Genomic DNA, 7445 nt, shown 5'->3' on the forward strand with positions numbered 1-7445 from the left:
GAGCACTGATATGATAACATATTTTATATTTTTCAGAATGCCAAATACCGGTGCAAGGATTATTTGAACACCCTGATGCTATCATGATTTAAATGCATCAGTGCGATTTGTTCTAATGAGAGCACCAATAAGGTTTAAAAGCTATCTGAAATTTTATTTTAACATAAAATGGCATATTAATCTCAAATTATCCTTTAGGATGCATCCACATTAATTACAGTAGTTCATAGTGTACATTTTTTTTTCTTAAAGTCACCTTATTATTGAAAAATGGTTTGAAAACTATATTGAAATTCAGGTTGTGGTTATATGGTTCTCAAAATTAATTTTAGATATGCATAAAAAATTTTACTCCTGAATTTTCTCAAATGCCGGGACAAAATCTCAATAATATCAAACGGATAATTCTTCAAATTACAACTCATTTCATATTGCTGATCAAAGTCCTTCGTTGATTTCTTCCTTTCCATCTCCAGTAAGTTAATATATTATTTATATTTCGATTATCTAATTGATTTTTTTTTAGTCCATGTCAATTTAAATAAAAATGTATCCACATTTTTAGGATCCTAATTTGGAATTGAGTCTAGATGCAAAAAATATTCCTCCATTCCAAAAATGTTGGAAGCTCTTATCAAGAGCGATATATCGCAAGCAATTGGTAGATTAAAATAGACAACCTCTTAACCTTGCCAATTGGAACATGACATCTTCTAGCTGCAGTCCTAGATCAACGATGGTAATAATTGTTTGGTATATTGTAATTTCAACAAACAAATTGCATTGACGTGATTACTAATATCATTGATATTGTACTAATGACATTCAATATTTTTTGAAATTAGGATTCTGGTGATGATGAGCGGCCCACCTATCATCTTCTAGTGCACCCCACTATGACAAAAACTCGAGATAAGGTTTAATTAAGAGAAAGACTCAAAGAGGAAGCATACAAAGAATGGTTGAATCAACCACCTATTCAATTCCCAATACGTCCAGGTTCACCAATTAGGAATGACTACAATAATAATAGTTCTTCATCATAAGTTGGCAAGGAGGCAATCAAATAAAGGTTGGTAGGGATGATTACTTACTCAATATGATTTCCATGGTAGCAATGTTGTTAGATACATTCTAGAACGATGAGCTAGGGGATGATGCTCATATCCCTGATACCTTATTCGAAACACTGAAATCTTCTTCCACCATCCCTCTCTTTGGACTTGGTGGCAAGTCAAAATCTACTCAGATGGGGACAAAAATGTTGTTGTACAACTTGAAAGAAAATTTTAGCATGTTGAATGCATGTTTCTCAGTAATATTGAGGTAATTCACCTGCATGATTAATCAAGTCCCTTATATTTTGAGAAATATTGTCCACAATCAACATTAAAAATGGTTGATTTTACGAACATTAAATATTCACATTGTACAATTATATTCCCCACCAACTACAGGTTATTCAAATATAAGTTTATTTCAAGTGATAATGTATTTTGGGTTAGCTGTGAAGAGGCAATGCAATTGTTGAAAATGTTGGTTTTGAGTACATATCATATCATGCATGTCCAAATGAATGCTTTCTATATAGAGGAGAATATGCAGACAATGTGATATGTAAAGGTGGGCATGAGAGGTGCTGTAATTAAAAAAATAGGTAAATCACATGGTCCTCCTCATAAGATATTGAGGCACGTGCTTATAATCCCAAGGATTCAAAGGTGCTTTCGTTGCAAAGAATTAACTATGTTGTAGGGATGGCATGCCTCACATAGAAGTGATTCAGGAGTTATGTGAATCTCAATAGATTCAATAGCAGTGATATCATATAGACGATACATGGCTTGAAAAATTCAACGATGAAGTATGAAGTCTATGAATCAGCATAGCCATGGATGGCGCCAACCCATATTCCCTCCAGAACACCAACTATTCTATTTTTCCTGTAGTAGTGATTAATAACAATATCTCCCCATGGTTGTCTGTGAAGAATGAACATCTTATGTTGGCCCTCATAGTCCCTGGTAGAATACAAGTGAATAATATGGATGTCTACTTACAACCATTGGTAGATGAATTGAAGGAATTATGGGAAGGGATACATGTGTACAATGAATGAAGACGTATCACAACAAAGAGGAGTTTTACGTTGTATAGCATATGTGCTTCCACCATACATGATTATCCAGGCTTAGGTTTTTCTCTAGTAAATTACATTTTTATTGATTTGTTTATATACGCAACAATATTATTTCACATATATTTAATTTAATTCGCTGTAATTGTTCTGATCTTCATGGTCGATAATGTGTCGACCTATATACAATAATTTTATAGGTCTTATAAAAAGGGTATCATTTATGTAAATGTTGTGGACCTTCTTTGAAGTCTAGGTGGTCTGACCACCTATGAAAGTCAGTATATGACCACTCCAGGGTAGTCCTCCTAGAAGAACATCCTTACAGAAGAGAAACATCTGCTTTCAATGGTAAACCAGAGAGAATGCAAAGGCCTACAATAATGACGCCAACTGAATGACTTAGAATTAGAGAAATATTGAGGTCTAAAATGGGCCTCCTAAGGAATATTGTAAAATAATAGTGGAAATAATAAAATAATATTAGATTACATCATCAAATTTTAGAGAGAAAAAAGAAAAAACTACCTTTTTAACTTATCTCTCTACGATTTTACTCAAATTTTGAGTGGGAACACTCGTTGGCTGCATAATTTAATTCCTCGTCTAAGGACTACCCATGTTGCATACTTTAGGTAGACCATGTTACACAAAAAATTGAGAAATACATGAAAAAACTTGATTGCAATCACATGTTTCATGTGTTTATCATTTCTCATGTAGCAGGGTCCATCGAAAGTATGCAACATGGGTACTCCTTGGATGTGGAATTTATCCAAGGAACTAAATTCCACATCCAACGAGTGCTCCCACTCAAAGTTTGAGTAAAATTATTGGGAGATAAGTTGGAAATATGAGTTGAAAAAGTAGTAGTATTTTTTTTTTATAAATATTTTTACATTTTTACTCCAAAAATGTTGAATCATCCCCCATGGTTGACATCATCATATTGAATCATATTAGCTTTTATAAAGTTGGTTTTAGTTGTAGATTTTTGTTTTGAGGCCCTTTTTAGACCCCAAAATTTCTCTAATGAGCATATGAGAGAGAGAAGGAGAAGGAGTTTGCAAAAATGTTCGATTCAAATGGGGATGAAAAGAAAATCTATCTTTTATGAGCTCCCATATTGGGAGCATCTTGCCCACTTACTAGATCCCATGCATATATTTAAAAATGTTTCATCTTCTTTATGGAGGCACATATCATTGAAATAAAATGACACATTGGTTCTTAGGAGAGATCTTATTTCTTCGAAAACTAAAAAGAAACATTGGCTAGTCCCTCTTGGTCTTTCAAATAAGGTGATGTCACATGGATTTTAAAGAAAATTTATCTTTCTTTGGAAAAGGACGCTATAAAGAGTGTGAAGGTGCCTTCTTTATATGGGTCTTCACTACGGCACTACTTCGCTATGGAAGACCATTTGTCGGGGTTGAAATTTCATGACCATTTGAACATTCTAAGAGTACATATGTCAAAAACATGATATTATTTTTATTTTTTTATTTTTATGCAATGGGATATTTTATAATTAATTTGCATATAATGTATTATTTATTGTGAAATGTCATTATGCTATGCTCGTGCGTGGGTGTGTGAACCATGGCTTCCCCTAAGGCCTACAACGTGCCATATCTAAATTATATGCCATTTATACGTTTGTATGTTTGAGAAGGACTTGCCGAAAAGTTTCATGGACTTGTAGGTTCATCTTCTAATTCACCTTGTAGATGAGGTTCAATTAGCTTAGGTAGTTTCTTGTCATTTGATGTTCTTCTTAGAGAGGTACATGACTAAATTGAGAGGTTTTGTTCAATAAAGGGAAAAACCTAAGGGGTCTATTCAAGAGGGGTATATATCGTATGACTCTTTATATTATGCCAGTGAGTACATCAAGCAGATTGATAACATACCAGGTGTGGCGATTTGGGACGCTGAAAGGGATAAAGACAAAAGAAAAGGGGAGCTTATCGAACAAATTGAAAGAGGTGCATGATAAAGAGTAAGTTGCTTATCATTTGTCAAATTTCTACACAGTAGCTATTCATACTGAAATTCATATTAATGCATATTTTGATCTCATATGTACTATATATGTTGGTTTGATTTTATCAACGAATTCAAAAATTGAAGCCATCAACAAATTCATTCTTTACAATATGGAAGTGACATAACTGTGGGTCGCATTATATGAGGAAAAGAGGAAATAACTGAAATGATTGAATGGTAGAAGCATGCCTTATCTTGATCATCTAAAAGAAACTATTCCAATGACATACCCTAACACTTGGGTTGTCGATCAAGTCAGAGAGAAATATGGTGCATCTAGTTGTTACCCGTGTGTTGAAGAGAACACATTAAACATAGGGATTGGGTGTGCACACAGTAATTATCATCTATTTTTGTACATTTTTAACTTCATATTGCACCTTTGATGATCAGGTGCTCAGTATTTAGCTCAAATATCAAAGTTCTCATGTTGGCTCGAAAACTATACGTCTGCGTCCGTCTTGTCAAGACGATCGCAACACAATTTGTTTCTCTGAAAATAAAGTCCAGATGAAGGAGAAAAGGCATGTTGTTCATTTTCCTAAGCAACTAAAAAAATTGCAGAATGGGATAGAATGATGACATGGAAGTCTAGTCAACAGTCTAGTCAGCAAGAGGAACCCTTCAGTTTTCGCCCAATGGGATTGTGACAAGTGTCACCTCTGGATTCGCCAGTTTGGTTGTGTGAAGGTGAAATTGTCTAAATGGTCCTAAGGTGGAATTTGAATTTTTTTTAGTTATATATATATATATATATATATATATAGATATATATATAATGCACAATTTTATTTTCTATTATATGGTTTTAACTATGTATTATATTATAATATTATATATATATATTTTATATATTTAATATAGATTCAAAACAAATCCACATATATTTAAACCATCCAAAGTTTCAAATTATGGTATGCATTAAATACAAAGTCCACGTAATTTGAAAGGTGCATTTAAATTTATTATGGCAAAATGTATATGGGATGGGCGGAGGGCGGGTTTGAACCTGTGGGCTCCCCCTCCCAAATTCCATGCCATACCAACAGACCACCGGTGGAAAGGTTGAAAGCGTAGCCCACAAAATTGTATTTAATGCAACTATGAAACTGTTGGCGTAGGTGGTGGGAGCCAACCCCCACCCCATGCGACCATGCGCCCGAGCCAAGGGCTGGGGTCAGTGCTAAGCGCACCCTTAATAACGCTTAATAATTAATTAAGTCAGTTTAATATTAATTAACTGGATTTTAAGTTAGCGGTGATTTTAGCGGAGCACCAAATTCAGCAGAACTACCAGCTTTGGCGGACTTAACTAGTGTCTCTCCAGATTTAGCGGGGTTTCTTAGGGAAAAATTGAATGCAACATATATTTAGCAATTTTCGATCAATTTTGGAAAATAAATAGTCATTTTTCTCTAATTTTTACATTCTGAACACATTGGTGTAGGTATTAAAAGCCATAGAGCTTTGTAAACATCATTTTTTCCACATTGAGCTAATACAGAGGCTTAAGCCATGAAAGCTGGACCAAGGAGATGTAGCCCAGGAGGGGTGAACTCCTTCATCAAAACTATGTGTTAATGTGTATCTTCGATGCTTTGCTGCATTGTACATGTTTTTTGTTCATTATTAGTTTCCGAAGCTATTTTTCTCATGAATTTCTTGTGTAACTGAAGGAAATTTACCTGTTTGTAAGCACCAACAATTAAGGAAACCTCGGCACAAAAAGTAAGAAGAAAGCACATGTTTATAAATTTGTAATTGTCATTAGCATAGAAAAACTAATCATACAAAAACATATCAAGTTGGTATCAAAGCAAAGGTTGAATTGCTTGATTGATTGAGTTTAGGCAATTAGGGTTTTAATGGCTGTAAAATTGTGATGCTTACAAGGTTAAAGTTGTAGAAAGGAGAAGGGAAGCTATTGGTTGCAACTCCTGAGGTAATTCCTAGAATAAGGAGAGCCACAAGGCCACAATACCCACCACCCAAAGTTCCAATTCCAACTTCACTTGAAGCTCCTCAAGTTTTGCCTTCAATTGATATTGAAGAGGTATAATCAGTACAAATTTCTGAGCCTGAATCCATAGCCATTATGTCCACAGAAAGAGAGCTTGAAGGTCCCTCTTTAGAAGAGGAAGAATTTAGGAAATATTTCTACACTTTTACTGAGATGGTTAAAGTCCTCTATGAAGAGAGGAACACTAGAATGGTTGGAGAGAGTTCTAAACCTCCACATGGAGAAGGAAGATCAGAGGACAAAAAATATGAGAAGAAGGATTCCAAAGGGAATGGTGGAAAGCCACCTCCATCTCCACCATCCTCATCATCTTCCTCATCATCTCCATCATCTCACACAACATCATCTTCCACTACCACCATTGAAACTGCCCATACTCATTCCAAAACCCTAAAAGGAAAAACTCCATTACTGAAATATGACATAAAATTTGAACTTCCCATGCACAATGGAGAGGTGAATGCAGAAAAGTTGGACAATTGGATTCGACAGTTGGAGGTATACTGCAGAATTCAGAACCTTCAAGAAGACGATATAAAGATCCAGTTGGCTTCACTGAGGCTAGAAGGAGATGCACTAGTTTGGTGGGAAGCAAAGACTCAAGAGGAAATGAGAATCCATGGTAAGATATCCATCACTTGGGTTGAATTTGTTTCTGCAATTAAAAGAAAGTTTTATCCTTTAGCCTATATGCAAAAATCCATTATGAGTTGGCATAATTTTAGGTAGCTTAAAGGCCAAACAATCCAAGATTATACACAGGAGTTTAGGAAAAGAGCTTTGTTATTAGGAGTGAATTTGAATTCCCAAGATACACTGCTGAAATATATTGGGGGTTTACATTCCTATCTGAAACATACTATTCTTATGTTTAATCCAAACAATTTAGATGAGGTATGTGTGCAAGCCACACATCTTGAATCTAGAGGAAAGAACACTTATGAAGAGAGTATTAATAAAAAGCCACCTAAGGGTAAGGAGAAAGAGAAAAGAGGGAAATGGAAAGGGAAGGAAAATGCAAGTGTGAAGAAAGAAGGGGAGAAAGTTATCTGTAAACACTTTTCCAAAGAGGGACATAATGAGGATCAATGTTGGAAACTCCATCCAGAAATGAGACCCAATAAGTTCAACAATAAAGGGAAACAAAAAACCACTGCTATCACTCAAGAAGATTTAGGTTGAATCAGGTGATGAAAAAAAATCATTGTCATGGGAATCAAGGGAAAACAAGATATTGCA

This window comes from Pinus tabuliformis, chromosome Q, assembly GCF_031772625.1.
Source record: "Pinus tabuliformis cultivar Carrire ecotype Pingquan chromosome Q, CPIR1, whole genome shotgun sequence".
Lineage (NCBI taxonomy): Eukaryota > Viridiplantae > Streptophyta > Pinopsida > Pinales > Pinaceae > Pinus > Pinus tabuliformis.